General features: G+C 38.1%; 1 protein-coding gene and 1 pseudogene across 6 annotated transcripts in view; both read left to right on the forward strand.

Annotated features, from left to right (window-relative positions):
- SLC44A5 (solute carrier family 44 member 5) overlaps positions 1-24,240 on the forward strand; it is a 392,569-nt gene that overhangs the window by 82,631 nt on the left and 285,698 nt on the right. The window lies entirely within an intron of this gene.
- LOC116470014 (U6 spliceosomal RNA) lies at positions 3,099-3,196 on the forward strand (annotated as a pseudogene).

Here is a 24,240-nt window from a genome sequence, read left to right on the forward strand (position 1 = left end):
CTTCCTTTCTATACCTGGACTCCCTATAGCAGGGATTCTTGGGAACATGGCAAGCTGGGGGTATGTGGTTTGTAAAGGAACATCCTCAGGCACACTTATGTCAATTCTAAAACTGTTCCCTTTCTTCAGCGTTGCCCCCTCTCCCTAAGAGTTACTGGTAGAACCAGAATCTTTTAGTTTTAACAGTTTATCCTAGACGATTATTGTTTAGCCCCCTTTCTCGTGTTGAGACAAAGTTAGAGCTTGCTCCTTAGAGAAACAATATTGTGTCAGAAATTGTTCTTTGGAGAGGGAGTGTGAGGCTTCACTTCAAACTTAGCCCTGATTCAGTTTCTGTCGCCATAGTTAGATTTTAAGCCCCTTACAGGCATAGGTTAGGTCTTATCCATCTTTTTACCTTCTTCAGACTTAGTCTTTGACTTTTGAAAAAGTAGTTACTTACCAAATGTTTATTGCAAATGAATACCATTTCCTTAAGGGCAAATTGTATTCCTTCGTGAAGGTAAATCTATCTCTTGCTATGAAAAAAGAAAGTGGCATAAGTACAAATTAAAGTAGAAAATACAGAATGTATAGCTTAAAGTTAAGCAGCAGCTTTGATCTTTGGCTGAGTGTATAAAAAAGATTAAGAGTTATTAAAAATAAGATCTAAAGGTCTGTCTAACAAGATTCTTAAAAGAGGAACCAAGAATATGTTTGAATCTACACATTCCTCAAGGCTGCAAATACATTGTACCATATGGACAGTCACTGACAGAGGCATTTATCTGATCTCGTGAACATGTTACAGGGAATTCTGTGTCCAGAGCCCCTGCGCTTTAACTGTGGATTGCTTCTTGTTTCTTAAGTATGAAAACTGGAGAACAACAGACTTAGAGAACATTTTCTCTTATGCATACATACAGCGTTATTAACATACTCACGCCTATAGCAGATTGTTTTAGAATTTTAAATTTGCGCATCTGTAAAAGAGAATAATAATAATTATCTTACAGACTGAGATAAGGATTAAATTGGCACAGTGCCTGAGAAGTAGTACATATATGCTCAATAAATGGTGTTTTTTCGTTATTATTCACAGATAGAAATTCAGAAGTGTGTTACAAAGGGTTAGGTGAATTTAATATAGAATTACCAGGGCAATATAATATTTCAACAACATTATAGTTTAGATTGGCTTATGTGAGCTGAAAGCAAAGTGTTGCTACCATGTCTACAGTACTGTAAGGGAAAATACTTTCTTAAAACTATACAACGGGCATGCTCTTGGAGTTTGGAAGCTGCTCATAAGTTGGGTATTACCTAGCCCTTTTCCATGTTGCTCATTTATCTCTTTTTTTTTCTGAATATTGGCTATTGTTAATAAATAACCTAGAAGAGATATCACACCTTTCATCATCAGAAATAAGCCATTGCTTTCACAGTGACGTCTACTTTTTAAACATTTCCACTAATTAATGTTTCTGTTGGCCTCCATTTATTGTCAAGTAGCTTGCATGTCTTTGACCTTCAATTAATGAATGACTTTCTCCGTAGCATTTATGAGTCAGATTCCTTGGGCTTGAGCCATTACTGTGTAAGGACATTTACTTTTTATTTTTAAATTCCATTTTTTTGCAGTTTTTACATACACAGGGCATGAAAAACTATGTTGGCTAGAAATTTGTAATAAAAGTCATAGAAAATAACATAGATCTTGGCAAAACTTTATTCACTCATAGGACAACACTTGGATACTTGTTGGAGTGGAACAGAAAAGCTGGCAACACCACCAGCACCACCACTATCAATGAAAACATTCATTAAAAATAAAGTTGCCTGTGAAGCTGTGCTAGATATTATTAAAAGAGAAACACATTGAGAACAGTGACCTCAAATTACTTATACAGAGTTGACAAGTGGAAAGAATAAAAACATTAGGCTATATCCACAGGCATTGTAGTTTTCATTACATGTAGGTAAGGTACAAATGAAATTTTGATACGTGAAAAAAGTCAATTATCTGACTAAAGTAGAGATTAGAGGTAAGTTTAGGACTTTTTATGTCTTGTACAATTGATGGATAATAATAACAATGTGACTATATTCTCTTGAATTCATCAGGGGATAGACCATTTAAGTTTTGGTGTCCACCAGGACAGAGACAGGCAAAGTGACAGCTGTTAGTCTTTGGAGTGGGTTCTTTAAAGCAGACTTAGACCCTGGCTAAGCCTGATGCTTAAAACTGTGGTGCTCCTGGGGCGAGCAAATGTCTTGGAGTACCTTTCAGAATGTGCCACTGGCTCCTGTGACTGGGGAATGGAGGGGGAACACCAATATTATTACTCAAATAGCTCCAGGCCAATGTATGGTTTCAGGAACAGCACAGAGGAATGCCTGGGATACCCAAGATGAGACTTGGGTAAATTAGCACCAAAAATTGCCTCAAAGAGGAACGATAAATTTTATCGGAAACTGATGTGAATTTTGTTTCCAAATTTGTGTGCTAGTAACAAAGCCAACAGACATTTAAACAGTAAGCTGACAGTTTACCCAGACTTTCTACTTTAGCTTCAATTGGAGTGCCTCAATTCATTCCTTCTTCATTTCTGTAATCGAAAAGAAGCCTTTATAGTATGTCTAAAAGCACACTAAGGATGTATTTGTATTAACATCTTAATTTTGCTAAGTGCCAATAAATGCTATGCTTTATCTTCACTTTTCTGTTAGGAAATTACCTAAAAGACAATGCTTTATTGTAAAATTTAAAAAGTATATTGTAAGTAGTATTTCCAGAGACAAGAAGCTATCTAAATCTATTTCACAATCTGCATCCATATCTATATCTACATTTATATCATATCTCTATCTATGTTTTCCAATGGTCATACCGTCAAGCATACTGATACAGAATACAGAGGTTGAGACATTTAGATGCTATTGCTAAGGTTAAAAATTATATCATAAACATACACACACATAAAAAAAGACTGTAATAAATGAAAATAAAGACAATAAACAATTTTTTCTCCTACCCTAAGACAAACATAACTCATCAAGATCGATCTGTTTATTCTTGGATTTTCTATTCTACTTCTGCGGTTGGTCTCCTGTAGTGGTCTCATTTCTGTGGGTATCAACACTGGAATATTACAGAGAAGATTAGCATAGCCTCTTGCAAAGATGCCTCACAAATTTGTAAACTTGCTATATTTTTGCATAGTTAATTACTTCTTTCTTTGGATTCCAATAGCACATTGTATGTATATTAGCTGTCATCTTACCGTATTATAATTATTTGTTTACTTCTCTGTCCCCCTCATAAAACAGAATCGCTAAAGAAAGAAATTATTCTGTATATTCATGGTGGCCAGCACAGTGCCTAGATTCTAAAAAGCATCCAGAAAATGTTTAATAAATGAAAAAAAGAATGGAAGAAGTTTTATATTTATGTGTAAGAAACAAGCAACAATTCTTTATATATATCATGCCAAAGCAGAAATGGATTCTGAAACAATTTCTTGCCTCCTCACCTTGTATTCCCAATGGCAGAAATTCTATTTTAGTGTGATGCCCACTGGCCACCCCCTGCTGATAACTAGTGGACACAGTTCAGTTTGATGATGGGCAGATGGACAAGCCTGCTGTTGTCCTTGGCCATAGACTGTTTCTGCCTGTTCTCTTAGATGCATCAAACATGCATTTCTTTCTCTCCTCCTTTTTCAGAATTGTACATACTTGCTTCTAAAACTGAATAGAATGATATATTTGCAATATAAGATGCATAAGCAGGCTCTAGAAGACAGATAAGCAAAAATACTTTGAGAGATACATGTTATCTAACACAAAAGAAATGGACTCAGTGGAAAAGAGGCCATAACACATTGCTATTATTCAACTGATGAGGCACAGATTTTCCCTCTTTCTCTTCCATCATAATGAGATTGATTAGAAGAGAAATAAAGTTGCAATGTATTTCTGGAAAAGGAGATCCAGATTATGGTACCAATTTGAATTGTTCAACTAGATGATTGCCCAGAGTTATAATTCATTCAAATTTCACATATAATTACATACATAAATAGTAGTTGCTTCAAATTAGCAATACAAACAACAGTTGCATAGATAAGACACTGGCATGTTACTTAAGTTTTTAAGCTATATACAATATTTAAAATCATTTGGCATATTTACTAGTAAAAAGAAAATAGGAGAAGAAAATAATTATTATTTATTTAGTTTTTTTTTTAATCATGGGCCAGGCTTTTTTTTTTCTTTTTTCTTTCGTTCTTTTTTTTTTTGAGATGGAGTCTTGCTCTGTCACCCAGGCTGGAGTGCAGTGGCGCGATCTCGGCTCACTGCAAGCTCCGCTTCCCGGGTTCACGCCATTCTCCTGCCTCAGCCTCTCCGAGTAGCTGGGACTACAGGCGCCCGCCACCACGCCCAGCCAATTTTTTTTTTTTTGTATTTTTAGTAGAGACGGGCTTTCACCGCGCTAGCCAGGATGGTCTCGATCTCCTGACCTCGTGATCTGCCGGCCTCGGCCTCCCAAAGTGCTGGGATTACAGGCGGGAGCTACCGCGCCTGGCTGGGCCAGGCATTTTTATGAAGACATTTTTTCTATGTTTTTTATGTAATCCTCAGGACTCCACTGTGAAATTAGTTTTATTATGATTATTTTTAAAAAGAGAAAAGTTAGACTGAGGGATGGGAAGTGATTTCACTCAAGGTTACAGAGCTGAGCAGTGACCAAACTGTAATTCCCATAATTCCCAATCAAGTCCTTTCTACTCTTAAACTTATTTTCTACCTACTGTGTCAGACTTAGCAAGCATATAGCCATTTCTCAAGGATTTTTTTTTTTTCAAGAGATGAAGTCTTGCTATGTTGCCCAGGCTGCTCACAAATTCCTGGGCTCAAGCAATCCTCCCACCTCTGCCTCCCAAAGTGTTGAGATGACAGGCGTGGACCACCGCTCCTGGCCTTGGGTTTTTATTATGAACGTGGTAGTGTTTTAAAGGGTTTCCAGTAATTGTGAATGGTGTCTTAGATGCCAACTAGTAAAAATGTTTTTGCTGAGTGAGTTGGGGTACTTGTACTCTTTTCCAGATGATTAAATCTACTGCCTGAAAAATTCATTCAGTAATGTGATACAGGGGAAGCCATCTCTGATTTTTTGTAATGACTAGGCTAGAAAGTAGAGTTCTCCAATGTTTCCTGCAACATTCTTTAGGAAATACTAGTCTACTTTCTAGAAGTCAAAATTTGTCCTGGCTACCCTGTTTGTCTAAAGGTACCATGCCCAGGCTAGCATGGTGGGATCTGGCCAGAACTCTTGGTGACATTCTTGCTTTGACCCCAATTCATGGTACACCAGTACACCAGTGATCTTTGGGCTAACTTAGGGAGCTAAGGTGAGAATCACTCCAGCTTTGTGGCTGGATTTTTCTGAGGGCCTTTGGAATTGTTTCCACACGATGGAAGAACCCTAGAACTGACTGCCCTTTTGCATGGAGGAGGGGCAGCACAGACCCTGAACTTCAGCTGTGGATTCAGCATTTCTCCCCAGGGTGGTGGCAGGGTGCATGCTGAGGAGAAGTGATTCTGTGTACTTGCTGCTTTCCTCCTTCTTCCTTCAAATATGTATCAGGCTCACCTTCTCAGGGCGAAAGGACAAACTACAGGACCAACTGCTGGTACCTTGTAACTAAGTAACATAGTTGCTAAAATGGATTAACTCTGTGAAGTAACAGAACTGCCAGTTATCCTGGTTTCCTTAGGTAAGCAGATAGTGCCAGAAGCAATTTCTAACTGTGTTAGATGATGATTTTTCTTAAAAAAAAAAAAAAAAAGCAGCTTCAATTATAGTATGCCTAAAAAATGAGAGTTAATCAAGATAGAATTATCAATTGACTAGGTAAAATTTGACAAGTCAGTTTTTATTCCAACTGCATTATAGAGGTGATTTTAATATTTAGAAACTGTGATTCAGAGAGAGGCTCTGGAAAAATTATAATGTGGGCATAATTTCCATAGTGAGCGAATGGTCATTATATTAAAGTAGATGTTTATCTCTCTCTCACCTCTTTTTCATATTTTTCCAACTCTGTATGTCTGCCTATAATTTAAACTGAGTAATTAAAGCTATGCTTAAAATGCTTTGCCATTAATAAAGGAAAAGTCACCTTTAAAAAGTTGATTCAGTAATGGAAGTTATTTCAGGACTGGATTTGAGCCCAGTTCCTATTAATGAGGACTATTTTCCTTTTCTTTTTCTAGGACAGCAGAATTAGAATAATCTGTTTTGTCTATTTCCAGTCATGACATATTCTAGGTTTAGGTAAATAAACTGAACTAAAAAATAACAGGCTAACCAACCCTGTCCGTCACTTGACTTGAAGCTGTCACTTTTCATTTCAGCATTATATTAATGAGCATTAGTAGGAAAACTGTCAAAGGTTTGCTTCTTATGTTTTGATTGCTTTAGAATGAAAATGTAGGTACTGAATTTCAGAAATGGAGTAGGAGGGGCAGAGAGCCCTGGACAGAATCAGGAGGCTGGCTTAGGTCTTGGTTCTGTCACCATGTATGACCATGTATGTACCTGGACAAATAGAGCCCGGCTCTATTTTTTTTTCTTTTTTACATAAGTGACTCCATTTTGATTCCAACGACTTTAACAAGTGCTTTGTAAAAGGTAAATCACTTTAAAATTTTAAATATCTGTTTCCTTTACCTTTAAAAGCAGAATGGTTAGAGTAAGATAGCATGGCAAATAGGTGTCCCCTTTTCTGCCAGCTCTGATCAATTGATAATGCCTGTGTCGAGTGCTGCATAGGGATGATGGTGAAGCCTTTGGCAGATCCAGTTGGCAGGAGGACTCAGGGCAAAAGAGCCAATTATTTTCCATCCCTGAACTTGACAACTTCTTGGGTAATTATCTGCTTCTTTTATGACTTTCACAATTTATTCTTATGTTTTACAGTTCAGGAAATGGTCTCTTCATAATTTACCTAAAGATATTTTGAAAATTTGAGACCAAGGATGCATAGTCTTTGAGATCATCTAATCAAAATTAGGATGATATGTTAAAAAGTGTGTCAACTTAAGTAACAGAGAAGCTCTCTAAAAGAAAATATTCAAGAGTAGGGCATTGCAATGGGGAAATGTGCATAGTAAACTATGTGTGTATTCAGAGAAGTAAAGGAAGACAAAGAGTTTTTACAGAAAAAATGAGGAATATTACATAATTTTATTGAAATGATTATCCTTGGGTACAAAGACATATAATAACATGGAGAACATCAGTCTGAGGTTGGACACAAGGGTGCAGTGGCCTTCCTGCAAGGTTTTGGTATTTGCAGTCTTTTGTGGTAAGTTTTGTAATCAGGTATACAAGTGTGAGAGCCTTCTTTTTGCTGCCTTCCCTGGCTCTATTTTCAGATTTTTTTTAAACATAAGGGACTCCATTTTGATTCCAACAGCCTTAATGGGTCACTTGTAAAATGTAAAGTGCTATTTTTATTATTCGAGGACAACATGGATAATTAATGATAAGGTTTTCTATTGTTTCCTTTGGGGCCTCGTTCCTCCAGTTTTTCATGGAATATTTATTGCATGAATGACACAGACTCTTTCAGTAAATTCCTTAAAAGTTACTCATTCTACTGACACTAGATTAAGATAATCAAGTGCTAAATTGTATGGCACAGACAGTAAACAATGTAGACATTCAGAGAGCTATAGAGCCAGAATCATCAGAGTCATTCAGTCATCAGAGAATATTAAAGGAAACGGCAGAACTTGAGCAGGGTCTACCATGGGCTGAATTTAGGCAGAAGGGCATCTTAGAAATGGGGCATAATTTGAGTAGAGCATGGAATGGGACATAAGCGTAATTTGTGGCAATGAACAAGAAGTAGAAACTGTTTCAATAAGGAAAGTTTAGATTGCTAATTATTAGTAATAAGATAAATATCAATAATAGTTAACATTTATTCACTTATTTATCCAACCAATATATATTAATTTGTATTTTTGGTAGAGATGGGTTTTCACTATGTTGCCCAGGCTGGTCTCGAACTCTTGAGCTCAGGCTTTCTGCCTGCCTCGGCCTCCCAAAGTGCTGGGATTACAGGCATGAGCCACCACACCCAGCCCCAACCAATATTTTTTGAGTGCTTATAATGTGCCAAACTCTATACTGAACACTGGGGATACAGATCTTAGCAAAATGGACAAAAATCTTTGGCAGCTTTATAGCTCTTACATTCTAGTGGAAAATGATAGTAAAGAAAGCAACAATTTAAATATGTAGTATGTTAGAGAATAATAACTGCAAAGGAGAAAAATAAAGCAGGGAAGGGGACAAGGAAATGGTAGAGGTGGGTGGCAATTTTGATAGAGTGGCCAAGGAAGGCCTTATTAAGAGGGTAATGACTGTGTTATGATCTGAAGCACCGCATGCCAGGCATCTTGCCTGGTTAGCTACTTTTATTATTATAGTTTATTTAATTTTCAGAACAATCATATGAAAATAGGTACTATTATTGCCCTCATTTTATAGATAATAATCTGAAGCATAGACAACTGAAGTAACGTGCAAGTGTAAACAGCAATTAAGTGTAAGAGGTGGATTTTAAATCCCGGAAGTTAATTCCAGAGAGTATGCTTTTAGTTTATAAAAGTCTGGATAACAAAAGTCATTGAAAGAGCTATCAGCCGTCAGAATGATAGCATTTTAGAGCTGGAGAGAAACTTACTGATTGTCTAATCCAGTGGTTTTCAACCATCTGGAGAGCTTGTTAAAACTCAGATTTCTAGACCCCACTTCTAAAGTTTTTGATTAAGTAGGTCTAGGATGAGCCCTGAGAATTTGCCTTCTAACAAGTTTCCAGGTGATGCTGATGGTTTCCATTGATGTTTTGGGCAACACACTTTGGGAATCATTGGTCTAGTCATGTAGCACATTGAAATTACTGAAATTAGCTATTCTCTATTGTTTTGGCTCCTGGCATTCTGTGCCTTGTTTCTTACCCACCTCTTTCTTGAGTATATAGGGACAGAGGCTTTCTTAATCTATTTACCACACAATAAAGGTTTAATAAATGTCTATCATTGAATGACTAATGTGGAAGAGAAGATGGAAGCACTGAAAGTTTTGACCAGCAAAGTGACATAATGAAAGCAGTATTTTAGGAAGATTTGTTATTAAGAATGGTAAGATAAAGAGATTGGAGAAATGCATATTTTCCCATTGCCAGGTCCCTGTAGAGCTTTGTCAAAGTGTGACACGGACCAGCAGCGTTGGCATCACCTGGAGGCTTGTTAGAAACCCCAACTCTCAGAGCCCACCTTAGACCTCCTGAATCGGAGTCCATGTTTTTACAAGATCCCCAGTGACTCATACGCATGTAGAAGTTTAAGAAACACAGCCTTAGGACATCAAATGGTCAATGCCTGACCTTATAGGGTAGCCCTAGGTGATCAAGAAGCAGCAGTATATATGAATGACTGAGAAGGTCAGCTTTTTCTCAAGCATATTTCTTGGGATACCAGTTCTCAGAGATCTTAATAGGTATTCAGTGGTCAAAAAAGTTTGGCAACATATTTTACAAGATAAATATATACAAATTAAAAATAATTTTTAAAAATATTTGGCAAAAAGCAGGTTAAATATCAGATTAAACAGAGATAAATAGGTCTATTTATGGACAGGCTTTAAAAAATCTTTTAATATGCTAATGCACTTTCTGAATCTCTAAGAAAAAAGCTGTGTCGTGTAGCTGCTTCTACATTTATTGCTCATGAAAGGCAATCTGGGGGGCATCTTCCCATGTTATTATTCTGTGGAGTGCATCTTGATAAAGCTGCAATAGGCCATTTGTGGGTATTAGAGTTCTAGACTTGTCAGGTCTTCTAATCTCTGGGCAGGAAAGCACCTTACACTTTCTAACTTTAATATTCGTTAAACTTCCTCACTTTAATATTTGTTAATTTTCTGTTCAAATGCCCAACCTTTCTATCACTGGTCCAGGTATGTGACCTTACTTCTGACTCACTTTGATGGCTGAACTGTATTTATTTGGACAGTCATAGGAGGATGGGATTGTAGGCTCTGTCAGGTATGGAAAAAATATTCAAGTATTAGTCGCTGGTTTTGGCATCTGAGGAAATAAGGAGCTACTAGAAAATGTCAGGGTCACTCGTAAAGTACCCAAGTTTAGTTTTTGGTAAGAGTAAAGTCGGGAGGTCCTAATGAGAGCAATTACTGGGTAAACAAAGAAGAAATATCAAAATTTGACTATTTTAAGAGACACAACATCTGTCAGCAAATTTGTAGTCAGGCATAAAAAGAAGCACATGAACAGACATATTTGGGAACTAGGGCTATTTTAGATTTAGGACAGTCCAAATAGCTTTTCTACAGTTTATTTCTGTTGATGTCCTGTTTGAAAATCTGTGGCCCATTTGAGCCCTGAAAGGTTGATTATTCCACATTCTATAACTCAAAAAGCATTTGATTTTAAGTTACACTTACTAATAAATTACCAACAGTTTGGGTAGCATTTTGCTTTACCTCCACTCTCCTGGACATGAAGCTTCACTTTTTTTTATTTTTGGCAGCAGAATTCTTATACTCTTGATATTAAGAGGAGTGAAAATACTTTCTTAGTGATGCCCATAGTTTGGGCAGTAAGCCAGATAATGTTCATGTTTTTCCCTTTTCTGTTAATAATAATAAAAAACAATGAAAAGTATTTTTGATTTGAATTTGCTCCTCCAAATGCTCAAAGGCTTTCTTTATTTCTTATTACCTTTTGCACTCCAGCCTGGGCGACAGAGCAAGATTCTCTCTCAAAAAAAATGTTATTTCTTGCAAAATCAAGGTAGTACTAAATGACATTCACATAATTTTTAAAGGAAGTTTTCTCCTGAGTCACTAAATTTGATACTTTAGAGCGTAAACTTCAATATGTAAATATTCCAAATCTGATTCAATACAGTTTCCCTTTACTGTACCCTCCATTGGTTGAATTTCCTGCCCTTGCAGGAGAAATTTTGAAAAGGAGGGAATGAAGTTTTTAAAATCAAGCAGAATATATTGAATTAAGTAGTTTTTGATTTCAGAGACTTCTAGATGGGATTAGTACAGCTTTGAGCCACTTTTCTCTATCTCTAAATCTAAAGTTCCCAGGATACTATTTCTAAGATGAGGACTCTGAGATCATATAAGCTGCTTAGTCATTCCAAAGAGATGCAATTTTTCTTATTGTACTAGATTTATACTAAGACAGAAAAGTAGACTGATTCATTACACAATAGAAAGAGGCTGACGGCCTTTGGAAGGAGTGCTTTTCCTTCTAAAATGCTTAATCCATCATATTGTCAGGCTAAAAATTGTGGGAGATGGCATTTACTGGGCCACCCTGATTCTTCTGCAGAGTAGAACCTGGAAGGTTTTGGTGGCTAAATAAGTACCTGTAAACAGGTGAAGATGGACTGCGTGGGTGCTAAGAGAACCCCAGCTGCTGAATTTTGAACATGATGGGTATCTTTTATCACTACAAGCCCTTATGGTTAGTAGGAAAGGGATACTAGAGGCATCAACTGTCCCATATCCCAAAGGTATCCTGCTAATGAGCCATTTTTAATGCACATGCTAAGGGTTGCCAGTTCTTGTTTTGGAGAGATTTTCAACAAGAATTGCAACCAGAGGTTAAAATTAGACCTTGGGTTACTAAATACTTGTACAACATCCATCCAACAAAGCATTTATCAGTCTTCATCAGGTGCTAGGTACAGTGCCGGGTGCTGGGATATTGGCAAAAATGATAAATGTTTGTCATTACCATCCTATTGCTTGCTGAATAAAGTGGGTTGCAGGTAAGTAAACAAGATAATTTAACAGTGAGTTATGTGTTATGATAGGAGAAATACAATGAACTATATTAATATACAGAAGGGGTTTGCTTAATTTTTACTTGAGTCAGGTAAGAAGAGGCATTTACATGAAAGATGAATAAGCAATAGACAGACCAAGAGGAGTTGGAGCAGGAAAGACCATTCTGGGAAACCAATGTATACAAAGGTCCAGAGGAAAACCGTAAGAACATTCTGTTTGGAACATACAGCTTTTGGGAAGAAAGGGAAGTGGCTAGAAATGAAGAAAGAAAAGTAAATAGGGTCCAGATAATTAGGGTTTTGTAGGCATTTGGGCTTTATTCTAGAATGGAGAGTCATTGAAAGCATTTCCAGCAGAGAAATGAGTGAAGATGCATTTTATGGTACGGACTCTGGCTGCATTCTGGAGAAGGGTTGGAGGGAGATAATACTGGGTAGAGTGGGACAAATGAGGAGACTGTCGCACATGTTTCCATAGAACAAGATGTTTGCCTGCATTTGACAAATGATACCATTCTTCACAGCTAGTGCTTTTGTGTTTGGTGCACTAGACATTAAAGTTGTTTACTCTTAATTCTGTAAAGTCCATGTGTTTATACTGTGCTTTAACTCAATGTTTCCCATATTATATTTCTTTAAGAAACAATCCTTTTTTTCTCCTTCTCATACTTTTATGAAATATATATTTTTTGCTTCCTGAGTATTCTGAAATGTCTTGTCTGTTCTTGACACATGTATCTTTTCTACATTTTGTCACTTTGGTTTCTTTTTCAAATATGCATATAGAGAGCTCATGTTGAAAGAGAAGTAATTATGTTTCTAGTGAATAGATCTTGGCATCACAACAGGATAGTCTGAGATTTCCGGGAAAGAGCAGTAGAAAGAAATTTAGTGGTTCTCAGCGTTGGAAAAAAAATAGCTTAAAGATAAATAGTGGGCCGGGCGCGGTGGCTCACGCTTGTAATCCCAGCACTTTGGGAGGCCGAGGCGGGCGGATCACAAGGTCAGGAGATCGAGACCACGGTGAAACCCCGTCTCTACTAAAAATACAAAAATTAGCCGGGCGTGGTGGCGGGCGCCTGTAGTCCCAGCTACTCGGAGAGGCTGAGGCAGGAGAATGGCGTGAACCCGGGAGGCGGAGCTTGCAGTGAGCCGAGATTGCGCCACTGCACTCCAGCCTGGGTGACAGAGCGAGACTCCGTCTCACAAAAAAAAAAAAAAAAAAAAAAAAAAAAAAAAAAAGATAAATAGTGTTCCCAGAGGGAAGGAGGCTTGCTGTATAGCAGTCAATATAGTAGGATTAGAAAAGACCAACACAGTTGAACCCCAAAGTACAAAATGTAATTAAGGGCACAAAAGACACATAATGCATGTCAAGTTTAAAAGAGAAGCTGAGCAATTACAGAGTGAAGTTCAGAACTTAAAAGTGACAGAAAGAGCAAAGGGGGAAAATGACAAAAACATTTCATGTAAGACTAAAAGTGCTGCAATCGTATATGAGATACAAAAGGTCAGTGAACAGCCTAGAAAGGTGTCTAATGGATAGCAAGGGTAATCCATTGACTGAAAGGGTCTTGTAGACATTGATTTTAAAAAGTAAAATTAAATGATTTTTTTTCGCCTCAGTGCTCTTAAAAAGCACAGTCTTGCTAAAAAGAGAAATCAATTTAAAATGAAATAAGTAAAATTGTTCATTGGAAATGTTGCCAATCAATAGGTGGTAAAGAAATCAAGAAATCTGAATTCTCATATAGAGCCAGCCAGGTATGTTTTCATCCAGGATTAATGCTGTCATTGTCCAAGGCAATAATTCATTTTTAGGCTTAGAAATCCTTTCTAAGAAAATATTATGTTTTTATGTTTTTCTTCCCAAGTCACCAAATTGTAGCCCATTTTAATGCTTTTTTGGCTTTCTGTGTGTCTGGGTGTGACACATCTGACCCATACAGGAGGGTATGTAGAAGTCCTGGCAAAAGAACTTCCCAACCTATTAAGCAGTCTCTCCTCCCTCCCTCCCTCCCTTCCTTTCTCTCTCTCTCTTTCTCTCTTTCTGTCTTTCTTTCTCTCTCTTTCCTTCTCTCTCTCTTCTTTTTCTCTCTCTCTCCCTGTTTTCCTCCCTCCTTTGCTCCCTTCCTTCCTTCTCTTTTTTTCTTTCCTTTTCTTTTTCTTTTTTTTTGAGACTGTGTCTTGCTCTGCTACTGAGGCTGGAGTGCAGTGGTGTGATCTCGGCTCACTGCAGCCTCTGCCTCCCAGGTTCAAGCGATTCTCCTGCCTCAGCTTCCTGAGTAGCTGGGATTACAGATGCATGCCACCATGCCCAGCTAATTTTTTGCATTTTTAGTAGAGGCAGAGTTTCACTATGTTGCCCAGGCTGGTCTCGAACGCCTGACCTCAGGTGATCCACCCACCTCGTCCTCCCAAATGCTGGGATTACAGGCGTGAGCCACCACACCCAGCCTTTTTCCTTTTCTTTTTGAGGAAATGGTCAAATGTGCTTGTTGCTATGTTAAGTAGAGATTTGGAAGAATGCGCATTGTTTACTCTGAAAATTGTGGGAGATACAAATTTCCTAAGGGACACCAATAGTTTTTTCTTAATTGCATATTAAAGGCAATATTCAAAGAAAGGGTAAACTGAATGCAATAGTAGAGGGGTTTCCTCTTAGCCTCTCAGAAAGATTTAGAAACTAAGAAATTCTGACTAGCTGTTGTAACAGACAAACCCTGAAATCTCAGTGGCTTTAGCACAACAGACATGTAATTCTTGTTCATATCACAGTCTAATGTGAATGGGGGGTCTTCCTTCATTTTGCAGCCACACTAAGGGCCTCTGCAATAAGTGTAGACAAGGATGGAAGTGGCTGCATAGCTCATAGCTATCTTGGCCTAGAACCGGCCTTTTCCCTCTGAGCCAGTTACATGACCCCAGCCTAACTGTGAGGTAGCCTGGGAAAAGTAGGGGAGTACCTGGGAGTAACTGATTTGACACTAACTGTTTTTGCCACTAGAAGGAAGTTAGTTACTGATTGATCTGTGCTCTATTTCCATTGTTCTTGGGGAGATAAGGACCCTCAAAGATGGAGGAGGTAGAAGAAGGTGGTACTGTCTGTGGTGGAGAGGACGGAAACTGAAATATATCACAGGAAGTGACGAGACCTATAGAAGTGAAACTGGAAAAGCTGGCCTGAAGTGGTGTGCAGGATAAGGGAATGGCTGTAGGTTCACCAATTCCATGTAACCTACAAAGACAAAGGTTAACTCTGGGACTACTAATTATGCTGCTTTAAATGAAATCACACTGCTTCAAATATATTACATTAAACGTACCTTTTTGGATATTTTTCCGTTAACTTTAAACAGTTACTAAATATACAGAAAGATTGAAAGAATAGTACAATATGAACGCTTGTATACTCATTACCTTCGTTCAGCGGTTATTCATGTTTTGCCATATTTACTTTGTATAGCTATTTGTAAGTATGTGAACTTTTTTCTGAACACCTTGAAAATATGTTGCAGACATAATATTTACCATAATATTTCATATAACTGCAATGCCATCATCATATCTAAGATAATTTATATTCATATTATACCCACACATGATAATATAACCAATTTATATTCAATTTATATTCAAATTTCCCCAATTATCTAAAGATGACATTTCTCTCTCTAGTTCTGTCTCTTTTTTTCAAACAAAGTTCACAGATTGTATTCATGTTACATTTCTCTAGTGTCTTTTAATCTCAAAATCCCTTTATTTCTTTTTTATAGCATTTACTTTTTGAAGACATTGCAGGACAGTTGTATTGTCCCACATTCTGGATTTATCTGATTTCTTCTGCATGCTGTGGTTCTCCTAGTTCTTATACTCTTTGGATTTCTTATAAACTAAAATGGGTCTGATGGCTTAATTAGATTTAAATTAAACATTTTTGGCCAGGATATTCCATAAGTGATATTCTTATTTCATGTTACATCACAACAGAAGGCATATAATGCCAGGTTTTTCACTAAAATGATGTTAAATTTGATCACTTTGTTGATATTGTCGTCACCAAATCTCTTCATTGTGAAGGTTTATTTTTCACTTTACAATTAGCAACTAACTTGTTGTTTAATACCTTAGCACCTTGTGAATATCTCAACAATCTTTCACCTAAGTATTTTAAAATGCATTGATGATCTTTGCCTGAAATAATTATTTCATTGGGAGGGGTAAAAAGTGTGATTTTTCTAATTTATATCATTTTTTCTATATTTATTAGTTGGCATTGTTCTGTGAAGAATAACTTTCCCTCATCAACTGGGACTGAATTACATTTCTTCTTAAAGAAGCAGGATATATTTATAATTTAAAAAAATTATAGGCAATTTCGAATATAGAGAAAAACCATAATCATCAGCTGTAATTTCAACAGCCAGTGAACTAATGTTAAAAATGCTATGTACTATATCTTTCCATTCTTTTTTCAACACAGATAAGGATATATATTATAAAATTTGATTCATAAATATACCTAGCCTTGTAAAGGGCTGGATATATAAAATACATTATTATCACTTTCCAGTGTTGTTAAATATCCTTTAAAATATTTTTGCTGACTACATATCATTCCATAGCAACAATGTGACATACTTTATTTTCACATTCCTTTATAACCAGGGAACCATATAACCTTGTTTGCCCAGAGAAATCCTGATATATGACCATTATCCTGAAAAATTATTAAAATACCCTCCTTTACTCCTCATATCAGACAAGTTTGGGAAACAAATTGTATGGTTACCTTTCCTGTAATCACTTAATCTACAATTGACAAGTAGCTATTTTGAATTTTCCAATCTATTCGCTGTTATGAAAATTTTTGGGTGCATTCATGAGGGTGAATTCCTAAAAGTGAAGTGACAAGATCATAGTACATGAATATTTTTAGGATCTGTCTACATACTCTCTTGCTTGTTGTATTAGTTCATTCTCACACTGCTATAAAGAACTACCTGCGACTGGGTAATTTATAAAGAAAAGAGGTTTAATTGTCTTATAGTTCCATAGGCTGTACAGGAGACATGCCTGGAGAGGCCTTGGGGAACTTACAATCATGGTGTAAGGGTGAAGGGGAAGCAAGCACATCTTCACATGGCAGCAGAAGAGAGAGAGCTAAGGGGGAAGTGCCACACACTTTTAAACAACCAGATCTTGTGAGAACTCACTCACTATCATGAGAACAGCAAAGAAGAGATCTGTTCCCAGGATCCAATCACCTCCCACTTGGTCCTTTCTCAAACACTGCAGATTATAATTCAACCTGAGATGTGGGTGGAAACATAGAGCCAAACCATATCACTTGTATTTCTGTTAAATAAGTAGAATGTCATCAATTGGTCTTAATAGATTTATCTGATTTCAACTTTGCCTACTTTATTCCCTTGGAGAAGGGTTTCTCAACACTGCCACTATTAATATTTTGGCCCAGAAACTTCTTTGTTTTAAGAGGGCTGTCTGCATTGTGGTATGATTTAGCAGCAACCTTGGCCTCTGTTTCTTAGATGCCAGTAGCATTGCCACTCTCCGTTGTAGCAATCAACAACGTCTCCAGATTTTGTCAAATGTCCCCTGTGGGGCAAAATTGCCTCAAGCGTGAACCATTGGTTTAGAAAAATGTGCAGGAATAATAGCAGCAACATCGTTCACATCTAGCTTATTTGTCTTAAGTTGTTGTGTTTTTGTTGTAAGAATTGTTTAGGCTGGGGATGGTGGCTCACACCTGTAATCCCAACACTTTGGGAGGCCGAGGCAGGTGGATCACCTGAGGTCAGGAGTTCAAGACTGGCCTGGCCAACATGGCAAAACCCCATCTCTATTAAAAATACAAAAAAAAAATTAGCTGGGCATGGTGTTAGGTGCCTGTAATCCCAGCTACTGGGGAGGCTGAGGCAGGAGAATGGCTTGAACATGGGAGGTGGAGGTTGCAGTGGGCTGAGATCACACCACTGCACTCCAGCCTGGGGGATCTAACATAATAGAAATGGTAGATATTCCTTGCTCAAGATTATATGAATAAAAGTGACCCAATAGGAATTTAAACCTAGGCTTGTCTGTCCCCAGAGTCGTATCCACATGCTACCTGAAGGGCACAGGTAAGTACTACTCTCATGCACTAGGCATTGCTAAACAGGCAAGCAGTAGGAAAAGAAGCATTTTCTCTTCAGTGAGCTCTTGGCAATCATTTGGGAACTACCATGGTAGTTCTTATGTTTTATCATTTGTAAATGGGGTATGGTTGTGTAGAATCAATGAATAGAAACATGCAGCTTAGGTCCTGGCACATAGTAGGTGCTAAATATGTATTCATTTCTAGTTGCACTTGTACTAGCGTTATCTTAGCCATCTGCTAATGAGTCTTTGCAGAACTCTAAGGGGAATCAAATGAAATGAGACAGAGTATCTTTCCTTCTTTCTACCTTCAAGAGCTGCCCTCTCTGCTTTCCCTTATGTTGAGAACTCACACTTAGAAGAAAAGAACACGATGTGAACAGACTCCAAGGCATCCCAAAATGAAGCAAGTACAATTTAAGTCACAGAAAGAAATGTTGGTCCCTGTCATTTCCTTCTGTTTCAAAAGCTGTTCGTTCATAATAAGAAAGTCCTTCAAGCTCCAGAAGTAGAGCACTGCATATCTAGTTTAGTTCCAGGTTGTTTGGGGACAGGTTCTAAGCCATTACGCATATGACTAAAGAGTCAGGGGAGGACCAGACTGGGAAGAGCAACTTTCACACATTCTTGTGCTGGAGTTAATCCACCAGCACTGCCAGTTGATGCCTGAGAGATGAGGGGGTGGGAAAAAGAATCTGGCAGGGCAGGCTCTTGAAAGGAAAAGCAGAGAGATAGGATGTCTGAATCACTTTTCCCCTTGAAAACATTACACCAGGAAAGAAAAAAGTGACCTGGATCCCAAATACAGGGATTTCTCAATTATTCTTAACTTATTCTTTTTTTAAAAAAAAAAATGTCCTGATTGTTTTCATGAATATATTATGATACATATTTACAAAATTTACACAGTTTATGTCATACCATAACACACTGGTGCATTATACACATAGAACACTCCAGCAGTTTGCTCAAAACATTAAGAAACCAGGTTCTGTTACATGTCGTTTGTACTAAAGTCACAAGCATCCTCCTCCTCTTTGGTCATTTTATCCAAATTAAAAGACCTTGAAAACTATTCACCTGCTGTAGCCTCCTCAGGCAGTTGCTTTTGCAGGGGAGATATCTGAGCTCTTTTTTTTTTTTTTTTGAGATGGAGTCTCGCTCTATCGCCCAGGCTGGAGTGCAGTGGCGCAATCTCGGCTCACTGCAAGCTCCGCCTCCCGGGTTCACGCCATTCTCCTGCCTCAGCCTCTCCGAGGAGCTGGGACCACAGGCGCCCGCCACCACGCCCGGCTAATTTTTTTGTATTTTTAGTAGAGACGGGGTTTCACCGTGGTCTCGATCTCCCGACCTCGTGATCCGCCCGCCTCGGCCTCCCAAAATGCTGGGATTACAAGCGTGAGCCACCGCGCCCGGCCTATCTGAGCTCTTTTAATCAACTTCTTCACCATCACCACTTTCCTGGGCACTGAGAGTGTTGTGCTTCCCCTCCTCCTGCTCCTTCTCTTCCTGTTTTGGGATTTCTTCAGAGTATGTCTTTTTCCTCTATTATTTTGTGAAACCCAAAGACCAGAAAAGGATGCTGCTGGCTAAACGAGGGCTCCTGACGACTTGTACACTGCGTGCATTGTTTTTTTTTCTAGTTCTTCCCGATTAAGCCTCATGTGATGTCTGTCCCAATACTCTCATTAGAATGTGGAGGAGACCAGGTTGTAGGGGAGTGACATTTGTAACTTAAAGGGGCACCTGTTCACTCAGACCACAGCGGTACGGCAGCACCTCCTATATTTGAGCTTCCGCCTTTTTGGTGTATTCCTCTTCTCTGACCAAGCAAAGCAAAACATTCCAGAGAATTACTATAGTTTGGGGCAGCAAATCTCAGTTTTACCTGTCAAGCATCAGCCTGGGACCAGATGGCACTGGGAGCCTCCGTTATCTTAACCTGTTTTTAAATTCAAATTCTCCTTTATGTTTTGTAGTACTCTATGGTTTTTAAACTGTTTTCACAAATATCAGCTCTTTAATCACTATAAAATGATCTCAAGAGGCAAGTCAGACAGATATTCACATTTCAGAAGAGAAAATGAAACCTGGAGAAGTTGTGATTTTTTTATAGAATTAGGAATGACAGAAGATCCTTGACGCCTACCTCTGTGCTTCTGCACTTCATCCCAATGCTTATGTTGTCCCAGACGTTACACTATTTCCCTGCTTTTAGACTTTCTCTTGTTTTGACTGCATTTTAAACTAGTCCATCTGTGAATAGTATTTAAAAGTATGATCATGTGGTTGATTTCCCTCAACTTCAGTGTGATATTTCAATGGGCCCACTATGCTGTTTGAAATTTGAATGCTACCCCTATTTTTGTTTTTCACTTTTGTGTCCTTGTGTAAGGTTGAACAGAGTTTATTGCTGTATGTACATCCCATTTTGAGCTTATGAGAGCTTTTCTGTTAACGAGTTAAATGTTACTGTGTTTCAACCCCTGCTACCCTGTGTCAGGACAACTCACCTCAGGAATATATTGCTGGGTCATATTTAAAAAAAACCCTCGACCTTTCTCCCTGTCAAAGCAAACTTGCACATATGACAGTGTTGTCTAAAATAGGACAGAGTTGGAATTTATTTTTCAGTAAATTATGGATAATTGAAAAATAGTGTATTGTTAAAAACAGTACAATCTCCCCCTGCCCGCTGCCCCACTGTACTCTATTTTCTTACAAGCATACTATAAAGTGGTGGAAATGATTTTCTTTAGCTATCATGATGCTATTTTAACTTATGCCTCTTAATTCTACTTCATTTTGCGAGTCTTTTAGACCAAAATTATCATTTCTTCTAAACTGACTTCTTATAGTTTATCATTCCCGTTGAAATTCTCATTGTCTCCCTCCTTTCCTCCCTTCTTACCCACCTTTTCTGTCCTCTTTCTCATTCTTTCTTTCAATTATCCCTGTCTATTCTTTCATCTATATCTACTGTCTGTCCATCCTTCTGTTCATTCCCCCATTCATCCATTATTTGGCTTTAGGTAATAGGGAAGCCCATTATTAGCATGCATAATAGTCAAAGAACAATTTCAAAATTTGAAGTTTAAAAGTAACTTCTTGAATTGAGTATGTTTAAGTGAGTTTGGGATTGGCCTGCTCATTCCAATTTAGAAACCATTTTTAGAGACATGGTCTAACTATGTTGCCCAGCCCTGTCTTGAACTCCTGGGCTCAAGCAATCCTCCCACCTCAGTCTCTCAGGCAGCTGGACTGCACCATCACTCTGGGCATGCCACTCTGATTTCAAGAGTGTTTCATCATAACAATATTATATTATTATCCCTTAAGTATAATCATTTAACTTAGTGCTTACAATTTATAGGACATTGTGTGATGACAAAAACAAAGAGAGCCTTTGCTTAAGAGATTGAAACTTAAAGTCAGTTCAGAGTGTGATAAAAATGGGTTTCTGTCTCCATCGTGGCATGTTTTAAAAAAATGACCTTTATGATTTCAGTGACTATGCCATTTCAGTCCCGACCACTTTTCTCCATGATTGAGCTGGTCCTACATCAGCTGTCTCAAGATTATTCCACACTGTAGACTCTAAAGGGAAATGACCATTGGCCAAGGAGCTTGCTTTCAGCAATCCAGAGAGATGTCTTACTTTCTAAGAGACAACCTTACCTTTCTAAGAGACAACCCTACCTCCCTCTTATGAAAGACATTATGAGGAATTTAGGTGACTCAGAGCAGAGTTGTTAGAGAGTTGTTGTTAAATGATAAGATATATTCTTTAGGAGATGATAGAGATGTTCACTAAAGGAAGAAAGGTAGTAATGGCTTTAGTCTGCTGAGCTATTATTTGTGGAATATTGCATATTTTTCAAACATAATAGGTTTCCTGTGTTTTGTTGTTGAGAATTGTGTGCATATGTGTGTGCATGATGCAAATAATAATTTTTTTTTTTGAGACGGAGTCTAGCTCTGTCGCCCAGGCTGGAGTGCAGGGGCGTGATCTTGGCTCACTGCAACCTCTGCCTCCCGGGTTCAAGCAATTCTCCTGCCTCAGCCTCCCAAGTAGCTGGGATTACAGGCATGTGCCACCATGCCCGGCTAATATTTGCATTTTTAGCAGAGACGAGATTTTGCCATGTTGGCCAGGGTGGTCTTGAACTCCTGATCTCAAGTTATTTTCCCTCCTCAGCCTCTCAAAGTGTTGGGATTACAGGCGTGAGCCACCAGACCTCGCCAATAATGTTTTAAGCCCAGAAAAATTTCTCTTAAGGTAACCTAGCTTATCGACTAAGAAATATCTCTCCTGAAAGTGCTTACACTTTGTGCTAAACTTGTCTATTGCCCTTTGTTGAGAAATTATGATAAAAAAGTTAATTTTTAGAGAGATATTCAGAGTTATAACCCCAAAGCCCTGTTTGTGGGTTCAAAGGAAAAAAGAAGGGCTAGTAACGATTTATTTTTACTAATAACTTTAAAATATTCTAAACGGCTTTGTTGAGATATAATTTACATTTCACAAAATTCTCCCATTTAAAGTATGCAGTTCGGTGCTTTTGAGTGTATATACAGAGTTGTGAAGCCGTCACCAGCATTTAATTTTAGAACATTTTTGTCATGCCAACAAGAAATCTTGTTAGCATTCACTCCCTGTCCCTGTCACACCCAGCCCCCAGCCCTAGGCAACTACTAATCTGACTCTATTGATTTTCCTAGTCTGGACATCTCACATATATGGAATCATATAATATGTGCTCTTTGGGACTGAATTCTCTTACTAATAATTTGTGATTATGGAAGTTATTCTAATTTTAGAAGTTTTTAACATATGGAATGTTTAAAGAAGAAAATTAAAACGACTTCTAATGACATTACTCCAAAGAAAACAAATTTAATTATATTGTATGTTGCTTTTCAGTTTTTTTCTATTTATTTGTTTATTTCCCTCATTTATTTGCTTAGCAACATCGATTGAGTACTCAGTATGGATCAACTACAGTGCTGGGCACTGGGCATGATAGATACACAAGACAAACAGCTTACGGGTTATTGAGGAAATAAATAGTAACTGTCACAGTGAGTGCTACAAATGATAAATACAGACTGCTCGCAGTATACAATGGGGACTTTAATTTTCTCTAAAGAATTATTCAATATATGCCTATTTATATGTATTATAAATAATTGGAACTGTATTCTTAAAACTACATCATGAATATTCTCTCATTTCTTAGTTCTTTGAGAATGCTATTTTTAATGACTTCATAATTTTCTGCTGGATGGATATACCAAGTTCATTGGAAATTTGAATATTTCCTCGAATTTAAACTGCTCATAAATGACATTCATCCTGAGGTTGAAAGTGGAAAAAAGCTTACATGGGGAAGCAAATGAACTTATGGCCAATATTTGCCAATTAATTCCTTGGACTATATATGTAGCTTTAAGATCCTTCTAGAATCAGGACCTAAGATTTATGGCTTCTGAAGATAAAGGTGTTCACAGCATTCCTTGTTTAATAACTACTGTCACTGCATTGACTTAAGACATTTGGGAAATCTCGGAGAAACCCAGTGAAAGGATGGCCAAAAAGAGCTCTGAGGGGATTTCTTGGCCCTCTCTGGCCACCAAAGCACTTTCTAACTTCTCACTGAAGAGCCTGGAGAGATTGTCAGTAAGACAGGGACAGGAAAGTTACTGTTGAAAACTCTTAGAGGCCGGGCGCGGTGGCTCACGCTTGTAATCCCAGCACTTTGGGAGGCTGAGGCGGGCGGATCACGAGGTCAGGAGATCGAGACCACGGTGAAACCCCGTCTCTACTAAAAATACAAAAAAATTAGCCGGGCGTGGTGGCGGGCGCCTGTAGTCCCAGCTCCTCGGAGAGGCTGAGGCAGGAGAATGGCGTGAACCCGGGAGGCGGAGCTTGCAGTGAGTCGAGATTGCACCACTGCACTCCAGCCTGGGCAACAGAGCTAGACTCTGTCTCAAAAAAAAGAAAAAGAAAACTCTTAGAGATGCTGACGATACAATCGTTGATGTTCAAGAAATATTTTTTCTTTGATGTTTATGAGTTTATTTGCTTTCTACTTTTCTTTTTCAAGCCTTTTGCTTCTTCTGCTTTTTGGATGACATGCCCTCTATTTTTGTGAAATCCTTCCTGTTGCATGCAGTCAGATCTTATTGTCAGCTGTC

This window comes from Hylobates moloch, unplaced genomic scaffold (genome assembly GCF_009828535.3).
Source record: "Hylobates moloch isolate HMO894 unplaced genomic scaffold, HMol_V3 SCAFFOLD_5, whole genome shotgun sequence".
Taxonomy (NCBI): Eukaryota; Metazoa; Chordata; class Mammalia; order Primates; family Hylobatidae; genus Hylobates; species Hylobates moloch.